Source organism: Triturus cristatus, chromosome 4_1 (genome assembly GCF_964204655.1).
Source record: "Triturus cristatus chromosome 4_1, aTriCri1.1, whole genome shotgun sequence".
In the NCBI taxonomy this organism is placed as follows: domain Eukaryota; kingdom Metazoa; phylum Chordata; class Amphibia; order Caudata; family Salamandridae; genus Triturus; species Triturus cristatus.
In genome coordinates, this window is record NC_140585.1 from 103,177,803 (window position 1) to 103,188,094 (window position 10,292).

The following is a 10,292-nucleotide window of genomic DNA, read 5'->3' on the forward strand; positions in this document are numbered from 1 at the left end:
GAAGGGCCTTGTAGGCTAGGCAGACTGTTTAAAACATTATCCTCTTCTCCATCGGTAGCCAATGAAGGGCTCTCAGTCTGTGGGGGACCGGTTCTGATCTGGAAATGTACAGCACCAGCCTTGCAGCTGCATTCTGCAAACGCCGAAGTTTAGTTAGATGTTGGACTTGTATCCCAGCGTACAAGGTGTTGCCGTAATCCAATCTGGCCAGTGTTTTACATGACTCTTGAGGGAAAAAAGGTTGTGGTCTTCTTATCATTTTCAAAATGAGCCACACAGCGGAGGATAATTTATTGATCGAGGCGTTGGAAGTCAATTTATTATCAAATAGAACTCCCAGATTTCTGACTTTGTCCACTGGGGTTGGGCACTCGCCCAAGCTAACCGGCCACCATTTTGGCGACCAGAAGTTCATATCTGCCCCCAGCAGCATAACTTCGGTTTTGTCACCGTTCAATTTTAAACAGTTGAGCTGCATCCAATTATTAACCTGCCTCATGCAGTTATTGAATCGGTCGGCTGTTTCCTCCATATTGTTGGAAACTGACACCACTATTTGGGTGTCATCTGCGTAGGAGACTGGTAGGAACCCACACTCTCTTATTATGGATGGCAATGGAGCAACGTAAATATTAAAAAGAGTAGGACTCAGAGAAGACCCCTGAGGTACTCAACACGGTGAGCTGAAAGGTGTGAATGTGAAATCTCCTAATTTAACTGAAAAAGTTCTATCAGTCAAATATGAGGAAACCACCTTGAGTGCTTCACCTTGAAGCCCCAGTTCTGCCAGCCGCGTCAGGAGTATACCATGGTTCACAGTATCGAAGGCCGCCGATAAATCCAAAAGAATCAAAGCGGCCTTCCCCCCTGTGTCCAGTATACTCCTGAGTTCCTCTACTGCCATAACCAAAGCAGTCTCGGTTTCATGTCCCTCCCTCAATCCATACTGTGATTGGTCCAGCGAGTTTACAGAGGCAAGGAAGCTTGCCAGCTGTTTGTTCAGCAGTTTTTCCAATACTTTGGCTGGGAATGGGATTCTTGAAATTGGTCTGAGGCTACTGGGTTCCTTAGGGTGCAAATTAGGTTTTTTTAGGAGAGGGAGGACTGAAGCTGTTTCCAATGCATCTGGGAAGTAGCCAGATTGTGTTATTTTTGTGAATACCAAGTGTAGTTGTTTGCTAAGAAATTCTGGGAACATATGCATGACCTTAGGAGGGCAGGGGTCCGTTAAGTCCCCAGATCTAATTGTCATCATTACCTGTCTGATTTGTCCCACAGAACCCAGAGTTGGTGTCCATGCTTCGAATAGTGTGTGGATAAAGGACATCAGAGTAGTCAATGGTCTTAAAGGAATCATATACTCACTTGACTTTATCGACAAAGAACTGTCCAAGTGTGTTACATAGTTCTGTGCTACTTTCCATCTGTTTATTAGTGGGAAGGTTCTCTCGTTTTTTTACTGTGGCGAAGAGCTCCTTGCTGGAATTCTTGGCCTCCCTTATTTTCCGTGTGAAATTGTTACTTTTTTCTTCTGTAATTAGTTTTTTGTAGGTGGCCAAGGTTCTAGCATAATCATCTGTCCTCTGTTGCTCTCCATTTTCTTTCTGCCCTCCTACACGCTTGCTTTTGTATCCTCAACTTTTCAGTGAACCAGGGTTCTGAGGGTTTTTTTCTCCTAGAAATAACACTTTTCATGGGGGCCGCAATATTGACCGCAGATTTGATCCAGCAGGATACCTTATCAGCAGCAGAATTGCTATCTGTCCCGATGTCTGGGATGGTCCTGCGTAACTACTCCTGTAGTTTAGGAACGTTAATCTTAGCTCAGTCCGGATAGGTGATAAGTCTGTGATTGAAAAATAAAACGATAATAAAACAGGTATTTTATCGTTTTACTTTTCAAGGTCTAGACTTGGGGGCGGGGGCACCTCAGGGGAGTGGTGGGCACTGCTATCAGTGCGCATGTCGGTTTGGCCGGCTGTCTCAGGCTGGCCAAACCAACATGCGCACTGAGCTGTCTCCAACCTAGCTGCATTGCTCGGTTGGAGACAGCAAAGGACGGGCTCCCAGTCTCTCTGGGAGCGCAAACTCACAGCGCTCTGGCCAATCCTGAGGCCGCTTTCAAGCATGAGAGCAGCGTCAGGATTGGCAGCAGGGGAGCCTGGAGCTTGTGCTGCAGCGAGGACTTGTAGAAGAAGAGCGGTGGGCCTGCCTCAGGTGCGGGTTTCTTTCCTTTCTTTTTTTCTGTTTTTGTCTGTTATCCTGTCCCCGTGTTCCTCCCTCTGCCCCGCCACTCCACTGACAAAGCAGCCGCTACTGGTGTAGTGTTTTGTTGAAAATGATTAGCAGGATCCTTCTGGTCTCCGGTGGACTCTGTACTAGAATGATGTAATTGGCTGGGTGTGGTAAATAAAGTTTATGACGCAGTGCATGTAGTTCCACTCTGAAGAATAAAGACGTTCAATACCGAGCTCTGTGTGTGGTGTGGTCATTTGCATGTTAATGGCCTGGGAGGACGCACCACTGTGTTTTAGAGTCACTGTGTCAAGATTCCTAGATATTGTAGGGCGGAGTTTGATGTCAGTCCACCTGCTCCCCGTCACGTGATGAGGCTAGTGTGGAATTGCTCAAAGAAGAAGAACTAAATATTGGCGGGGAAAAGGGAATGGGGGGAGAGAGACAAGATAGTCAGTGCATCACGAATTCGTCCGGCGTGCCTTTCGGACTACCGAACATTCACAACAGCGGTCTCACAATCCGACTCCCGGGTTACACTACGGATGCATAGGACACCAAGATATGTAGTATCATTCACAGACATTAGGAGGTGCTATAACAACTGGCCATGCAGAATGTTATGCTCACTGGCTTCATAGTGAACCCACAATGACCCTTAGCTGGAGGTAGAGGAAGCTGGTGCAAGGACTAGTGAATTCCAGTGGAAATGGATTGATGGGAAACAAGTGCTGCCGGCTAATGTACGTTTATGTTCTTTTTTTCTTTTTAAATGTTTGTTTATTTGTATTCTGTTCTATTTATGTCGCCCCATCATTTTTGCCTGTCACCAATTGCCCCTGAAGTCCGTCCTCTTGACCCTCCCAGGATCGTAGTCTTGGCGCCCTGGTGCCATAGGCCGGTCCGCTAAGTCTTGCAATGGCTAATGTCTGGTTGCCATCTTGTTTCCTACCATATGTGCATTTCTTTATTTCTTGGAAAAGCTGACTCCACAATTACAATGTCGATGTGTCCTTGTTTTCGTTCTCACATTAAGGGGCAGATTTACAAGCCCCTTGTGCTGCCAGTACGTCACTTTTTGTGACGCACTGGCAGGGCATTTCTCTGCCCCATATTTACAAGCACAGGAAAAGCCACCCTGCGTGGCTTTTCGTGTTCTTGTAAATATGGCCCCTTTGCACGCAGCACTTTGCGTGAAAGGGGCAGTCCATGGGTGTTGCTGTGGGTGTTCCCACCCAACACCCATTGAACCGGTAATCGTAAATCTGGAAATGCGTATGTATGCTACGCCATCCTAGGGGTGGCGTTGGTTACGAGTAATCGTAAATATTGAAATGCGTGTGAATGCTACGCCATCCTATGGGTGGCGTAGCAAGGCGCAGCGAGTAGAAATGTTTTCATTTCTCCTCGTTTTTAGGTTTCGCCTGACCCAGCGCATGCGCTGGTCTGGCGAGACCTTTAGTAAGGGATTCAAAAAATGCTACCGCCGGCCTACAGCTTGCGTGCATGTGCACGGGCGCATGCTTATGAGCAGAGGCGCCATATGGCTTTCCTCATGCTCATTAAGCGCATCGCTCGCCGCGCTTGATCGCGATCACTTTCACTTTCGCCGCGCGACGGAGTTCCCAGTAGGACCGGGGGCGTTGTACTTCATTTCTGTGCTCCCCTCACGCTATGTCCATTTAATTGCAGGGTACAGTGGGTTTGTGGTGTGCCCATGGAAAGGCTGTGTTGCGTTTGAAGGGGCCACGCTTAATAATCATTACCAGCAGTGCAGCGCGTGAGTCAGAGCTGTATTTTATTGTTATCGTCGAGTTGGAGTGACTTGTTCTGCACTCTTCTGAAGGCAGCTTCTGAGTCACAGGTATGCGGAGCTGACTAGAGGGCCGGCGTTTTGTGGCGTGTGATGTCTGTATGTTTAAACTATTCTGTGTTTTTAGTCCGTTTTCAAATGACGTTTACTTCTTTTTCTATGTAGCATGAGCTCGAGCGGAAGCTATTGAAGTGCTTTACAAAAGCAACACTTATCCCCATCTGGTATTACCAACACGCCTTCTGCAATTCCTTAAAACCCCCACTACCTATAGCCCTCGCCTCAGGTTCCACAGTTTTCTTTTTCTGTACCAGTCCAACTCAAACTAGCAGGCAAACTCTTTTTCATTTAAAACTGCCTGTGTCATGTTGCAGTGCTTATCATATATGCTGGTGGTACTGAGAGAACCTTCAGTGTATCTGTATCACTTGACAGTTATTTTCACTACACCCTGTGATGTCCCTTCGACTCCACTCTTCTGGCCGCCATGTCCGTCCTTCCTCCCTTTCACACTAGGCGCCTGCACTTTGCCCTCCCCCACCACAGAGCGCGTCTCGTATGTTGGTCCCTTTGACTCCACTCTGCTGGCCGCCATGTCCGTCCTTCCTCCCTCTCACACTCGGCGCCTGCACTTTTCTTTTACAACTTCACCACTGTCGCTGTGTTAGTTCAGTGAAAAATGCATATTTAAGGCCAATGACATTCAGATCTGAACCCCCCCACTGCCCTTCCTGGACCGTCTTGCTTTTGACCTTCACATACATTTTGATCTGACCATATTTCATGTTTTCAGAGTCGCATATCGCTGCAAAGGACCTTAGTGCTGCAGCGTACTTGGGAAAACGATGTGGCTTATAGGCATGAGCTGCCAACTTTTAAAGTGGGGAACCAGGTTCCCGTCTGGCATCAGGTCACCATCTTGGGATTCTAGGCAAATCACATAATCTTCTCTTTACTAAAAACAAGCATTGGCATAGCCAATAGGTCTCGCATTTAGCCATGCAACAGTTGGTGTTGTTGCACCAAGGATATTCTGCTCCATAACTAAATACTTATAGGCTCCAAAAAGCGGGACCTTCAATGCATGCTGCATTCTACAGCACGCACCGAAAGACGAAAATGCCTGTAGTGATTGTTTTTGTGCAGGAAGTTGTCTCTTAATGCACAAAAACAATCTCCCCACGATGCAGGCATCCCGCACCATGGCGACGAAAATCGGCAGAATAACACGGAAACGAACGGACACCTTGCGAAAACCCTCTGACTTCGACAGAGTTGACCATCACCATTTCTGATGAAAAGCGGCGTCCCCGCACCGAACGCCCAAACTCAATCACAACTACAAGAGACTTCCACTTAAGGTCCAGCCCAACCTGCTGCCTTCCTGTTTAACAAACAAGTATCCTCACGTTGGTTTAGCAAACCCACATAACTACTAATCCCGTCCGTCTCCATCTGACACAAGGTCCTGAAGAGAGACCCGATGATCTATGGGTCTCGAAACGCGTAGACCTTATACTGTGACCACAAGAGGCTAAAATACCGAAAATTATGAAGTGTTAGCAGTCAAACTTGGCGCTCTTATAACTAACTCTGTGGTCCTTTGATTGTTAAAATTGTGCTTCAATGTGAATTAAGTCTGTGTGATAGTAGGAATGGATGTGATTGCATGAGATGTGTTTGTGATATGTCAGGATTGAATGTACAAATGTTGTAAATATTCTATTAATTATTTTTTCTAAATATTCAGCCCCTCGGGCAACAGGAAGGTTCTAAAGATCTATAAATTAGATTATTAAAATATTGATTCAATCAAACAAAAGAATGAATTCATTTTTCTGACACATTTTGTTTCACTCTTTCTAAATGTGTACTCCAGAATAAAATGGTAGCTTTAATAGAAGGGCAGTTCTAGCACTACAATTGTTTATATATTACAGGCTCAGCTCAACTGCTCCCAGCCCTCCTCCATTAGTGTTCACCAGGGTGCCTGCGCCGGCACATGGCAGCAGTTTGTGTGCCAGCGCAGGGGAGAGCACAGGAATGCGACATATCATTGAAGATATGTTGCATTCCTGGGCTCTGAAAGTGCCGCAGCGTGGCGCAGCCAAAGGGCGTGCAGTGCTGCGCTGCGGCACTTTCTTGTAGATCTGCCCCAAAGTGTTTTCCTTTTTCGTGATAGTTGTAGAATGTGCATCTTTTTCCTGATGCGTGGTCTGATCGCCTCGCTCCAAACTTGTTCCTGACACACAGTCGCCTCAGTAATAGGAAATCCAGAGCGGGAATAAGGGTTGTTTCCATAAATCAACTTTAGAATCTAGTGGGGCTCACTCCACCATCCAGTGAGACTCACCCGGTAAGAAATGCGGCACCCTCAGTAGTTGATGTAGATTGTGGCCTTCTTCATAGACAACTTTATCTATGCGTGGAGCAAATCCGGTATCAGAGTTCCACACAGGTCCGAGATTTTTAACGGTGTCCCCGAAGTCAGTAGGGGCCCCTAGTAGAGGCAGCGTTTAGTGACAAAGTGAATGGGTGATTAGAATATGTTCTGGACAGAGAAACATAACTTCGACTTTAGCCACATTTAGGGCCCCATTTATGAAAAGTGATGCATCTCTGCGTGAAAACAGCGATGCGTCACTTTTCATGGCGACATGCTGGATGCGTCATATTTACAGTATGACGCATCATGTCGCAGGTAGTTACAGATACGTCAGTATTTCTGACGCATCTGTAGGCGCAAAAATGACACATTGCTGGAGTGTGTCACAATAGTGACGCAACTCCATCAATGGGTAATTTCACAGGGGTAAGTCCCATTTCAAATGTGCCTGGTCAGTCTTACGAGATATTGACGCATTTGCGTCCTAGAAGTGGCGCAGTGAAATCTCATAGATTTCACTGCATCACTTCTACGACCCTTTCTTGCATCAGAACGCCCCCCCCCTGCATACATTATACCTGGCGCAGGTATAATGTGGCGCAGGGGTTTACAAAGTGACACATCTACCTAGATGCGTCACTTTGTGAATATGACGCTACATGGCGCATTTTTTACCCTGCTCGTGCACCACAAAAAGTGACGCACCGGCGGCGCAAAAGTGACACAAGGGCTCATAAATAAGCCCCTTAATTTCCACTCAGTGTTGCTCAAACTTTCAGCCTTTAAATCTTTATAAAATTGATGATTTATTTGGGACTAATTGTCCAAGTACGTCTATGGCGAGCGACAATTTTCCCTAAAATGTTTGTTCCCAAATAAGGAAGGAATATGCACACATTGGCCGGCTAGTGAGAGAGGAACAGTGAAATGGGCACGAAGGTGACACCGACCACACAGGCTGGTTTGTGTGCCTGTATCTTCCCTGTGCAATACTTTTGCAGTGGTTGCCTATTAATTTGACAGGTTAGTTAGTGAGTAGAATAAGGCTTTGAAGCATTCTGACGCCCAGCTACACTAGGGTGAGCAGGCAGGGTGCAGGGACGAAGTGTCCACGCAAGATGGCTGCTGCTATGCACTGCTCAGCTTCTACACATACACTATGCGGGGGAAAACATATATTAATCAAGGATTAAAGCAGATTTTACGACACATGTGTGACATGGATTTGGAGAACTGTCCGCCTCCCTGCCATTTTTCTAAATTCTCAAAAACGTTATTTCTTCAGCAGATGACAGTAAATCAAAGTAAGGCCTTCTAATCTCCAATCTATCAATCCCAAGTTAAAATATAAGAAAATATGGGGTTTTGTACCTCAGTGGCTGTCCCGAGCCTTTTATCATTCACCCCGCTCTGTGTGACCTTCAAATGTGCGTATAGTGAGTGGTATAGTGAGTATTCACTATTGTGTGCCACGTGAACTGTGCACGTTTACTGAAATTCAAGAGGTCTGGGAAATGGCGGCAGCTGTGTGCCCTGGAAGTGTTTGTAATTTGTGAATGCACCATCCACTGAGCATGTTTTTCTCAGTGTGTGCAGTTTTGCCACACTTCTGAGTGCCTGTGTCTGCCCCCTTTGGGGCCTAGAAATCGACCCTTTTCGGTGACACTTATTTTATGTTTATACTTATTAATTATCCCTGTTCGATCCACTTGGCACCTTTTTCGAATGAAACTTTCTCAAAATTACTGGAGAGATTGCAGTTTTGATTCCAGTATTGTAATTATTGGCTGAAAAGTCCTGCCATTCAAAGTGTCTTTGGCTAACAAGTCAGAATCGCTGAAAGTGTCCCCTACATCAGGTCTTTCTACAGCTAAGCATGCGGTAAATGTTCTTTGTCACTACTAGCTGAGTTGGGATACCCAATACAATGCAGCTCTGATGAGAAATGACTAAAGAAACAAAGCAAACAGACATATGTGACAGACCAAGATGGACAAAGGTGTGTCTGCTCAGATGAAAGGACATTTAAGAGGCATCAGTGTACAATGACTCGTTAGCTGACATCTACCTGGATTTTTAACACATACTGTCCTCAGTATTGGGAGAAATCTTTGCTTTTTAATATGCATCCCTTTCAAACTGTAAAACACACATACCATTCTAATGAATACTAGAGTAATTAAGGATACCAGTTTTTCCAAGAGCCCGGATAGCTCAGTCGGTAGAGCATCAGACTTTTAATCTGAGGGTCCAGGGTTCAAGTCCCTGTTCGGGCGTCCACTTTTTTTTTATACTACATATTTATAACTATAATAATATAGGCATCATAAAATACGTTTGTCAATATTTCCAATCTAAAAAAAATAATACTAAAATAAAATACGCCTCTCCAAAGCTATTCTGTAGTTTGTATTCTCATACGCGATACGTATTTCTTCAGTTCAGACACACACACAGTTTTGCCTCACAGCACACGGTGGCGCTGCTGTTTAAACAAGAAAGTCACTGAGCCACAGCGGGTTGTGTGTTACTTAAACTAACGAGAAGTTATGTAGAAAAAAAAATGCGTGCGAAGCAGAATTGTACTACGTTTTCGAAATTATTTCCCAAATAACATGCGTGATGTGATTCACGCTATTTTATTCATGGACTGACAAGTCAGTGAAAGGGCGCTTGCTCACAGGCTATTACATTAGAGGGCTCCCGGGTTTCTGGTATTTATTTTTAAACTTTTCCATACATCTTTATCCATGTTTATCTCTTGGTAATTTTATCTATATTTATTTATTTTTAAACGCTGCCAGCTATATTCATCCATGTGTATTTCTTGCTAATGTTATCTGTAGTTATCTTTATTTATGTTTTTTCTTTCCTGAAGAAACGAAACTGCAACTAACATCTTTGCCGTTTTAAGTGCTGCTGATAAAGGCACACGTGTGATGTAGCGCTTAAAAGTTTGAAAATTGTAGGGGTGCATTATACTCACTGTTAGTCGGCACCCGCATATAATCAAATGTGTATCCAGGTATCTTGTGTGCAATGTATTACGAATTGTATAACCTATATCGATTTTAATAGAAGTGCTAGCTATGTACAAGCCCATTGTAAACGTATTGGAGAAATGTATAGAGTTTAGTTTATGTGAAATGTAATGTGGTGTTAGAAATGTGCACCCTAGACTTCGTGTCTGTAGTTTGTTTAGCTTGACCACACATGAAAGAAAGACGTAAATGTCAATACTGTGATTGAAACCCGCTTGTGTAACCGAAGTAGTGGCCAGAATTCGCATATATCGTTGAGGCGAAAGGCCTGGTATTTTCTTATGTTAGCCAAGGGCAATAGGCCAAAAAGGATTTATTCCAGTAGAGGTTTTAGGCTGTAGTAAATTGCAACTTAAAAGATGTGAAGAATGTCTGCTTTGCATGATCTCACCCCAGGTGCAAGGACAGTTGCTCGTTAGTAGAGAAGCTCTTTGTTCACAAATTGACTTATGTAGTAAAAGCCAGACATGGGAGTGTATTGGAATGTGCCAATCGTAACTCCTAGTGCGGATGGCGTCTGGGACTCAAGGCCAAGCGATGGACGATGGAACTGGACAGCGCTCTGTGGAAATTTACTGAAAGACGACCCCACAGAAGAGGAGGCGCAAAGGGCGTGTTCTGGGATTTGGGGTTCTGTATTAGGGACAGCGCCCCGAGGGTGGAGGCAGATCAGAGCAGCCCTGAGCAGAGGAAGGCTAGGCGAAGAGATAGAGGGGGCAACTTAGACCAGCTCTCTAAGTGAAGTCTTCTTATGAAGTTTCACTCTGACACCTTTTATTCGATGAGGGTCTCAAGGGATTGCTAAGTAGGGATGTCA

General features: G+C 45.0%; 1 non-coding gene across 1 annotated transcript; it reads left to right on the plus strand.

Moving 5' to 3' along the window:
• The first annotated feature begins 8,637 nt into the window (after nt 1–8,637).
• Nucleotides 8,638–8,710, plus strand: TRNAK-UUU (transfer RNA lysine (anticodon UUU)). The gene has a single exon. It is a non-coding gene; the product is annotated as a tRNA-Lys (tRNA).
• The last annotated feature ends 1,582 nt before the right edge of the window (nt 8,711–10,292 follow it).